This window comes from Palaemon carinicauda, chromosome 27 (assembly GCF_036898095.1).
Source record: "Palaemon carinicauda isolate YSFRI2023 chromosome 27, ASM3689809v2, whole genome shotgun sequence".
Classification (NCBI taxonomy): domain Eukaryota; kingdom Metazoa; phylum Arthropoda; class Malacostraca; order Decapoda; family Palaemonidae; genus Palaemon; species Palaemon carinicauda.
This window is the reverse complement of record NC_090751.1, coordinates 82,454,135-82,455,559: the sequence shown is the minus strand read 5'-3', so window position 1 is coordinate 82,455,559 and position 1,425 is coordinate 82,454,135. Positions and strand designations below refer to the sequence as shown.

Below are 1,425 nucleotides of genomic sequence, written 5' to 3'. Positions count from 1 at the left end.
AGCATAATATTAAGGGAAAGATAGGAAAATGGATAAAAGAATTTCTACAAAACAGAGAACAGACAGTGGTTGCAAATGACGAGAAATCAGATGAAGCTCAGGTAATATTTGGCGTGCCACAGGGTACGGTATTAGCTGCACTGCTGTTTGTTATTATGATCTCAGACATAGACTGTGATGTTAAAGACTCTGTAGTGAGAAGTTTCGCTGATGACACAAGACTGAGTAGAGAAATTACTTGTGATGAAGAATGGAACTCATTACAAAGAGATCTAACCAAATATATGAATGGGCAGAGATAAACAAGATGGTATTTAACTCCGATAAATTCGAATCAATAAATTATGGAAACGAGAAAGAATGGTATATGCATACAGGGGACCTAATAACGAGACAATCACAAACAAGGAAGCAATTAAAGACCTTGGTGTAATGTTAAACAGGAATATGTTATGCAATGACCAAATAGCAATTTTTAAAATTATACAGTCTAGAAAGGAGAAGAGAACGCTACATGATAATACAAGCATGGAAACAAATCGAAGGAATTACTGAAAACATCATGGAGCTAAAAATATCAGAAAACAAATCGAAGGAATTACTGAAAACATCATGGAGCTAAAAGTATTAGAAAGAGCAAGCCGAGGTAGATTAATAGTGCCCAAAACTATATTAGGAAAACTAAGGAAGGCGCACAGGACATTAATCCACTACGCACCAGCATCGATAATTCAGCGACTATGTAATGCGCTGCCAGCTCATCTAAGAAACATATCAGGAGTGAGCGTAGATGTGTTGAAGAATAAGCTCGATAAACACCTAAGATGCATCCCAGACCATCCAAGACTGGAAGATGCAAAATACACCGGAAGATGCATAAGCAACTCTCTGGTGGATATATGAGGTGCCTCACACTGAGGGACCTGGGGGAACCCAAACATAGAATTAGGTAAGGTAAGGTAAGTCTCCAGTATACTAACACTATGCTCTGTTATAGAAGAGATTACCCTGAGTAGCCTGGCACCTCTCTCTCTCTCTCTCTCTCTCTCTCTCTCTCTCTCTCTCTCTCTCTCTCTTATTGGTCAATACTTCAAGCTATTCACACATTAGATAAAATAGACTGTTCTTCTTTTGTATTCCATCAATATTTCTTGAACAAAAACTACAATATGTAAACTCAAAACAACGACCAGTGCCGTGACCAGGATTCGAACCTGGGTTATTGCGGCCACAACGCAATGTACTAACCACTATACGATCACGGCTGCTGACGATATGTTGGCAGTGGATTTTAAAGCATAATATAAACATGTTTTTCTCAGATCACTAGCTCCTCCAACATTCCACATTATCAGCATCTTCAATTCTGAAATTTGATTTCAATACTCCTCTCTCTCTCTCTCTCTCTCTCTCTCTCTCTCTCTC

The 1,425-nt window shown here is 38.7% G+C and overlaps 1 non-coding gene across 1 annotated transcript; it reads right to left on the bottom strand.

Moving 5' to 3' along the window:
• Window positions 1-1,193: 1,193 nt before the first annotated feature.
• On the bottom strand, window positions 1,194-1,265 carry TRNAH-GUG (transfer RNA histidin (anticodon GUG)). The gene has a single exon. It is a non-coding gene; the product is annotated as a tRNA-His (tRNA).
• Between the last annotated feature and the right edge of the window lie 160 nt (window positions 1,266-1,425).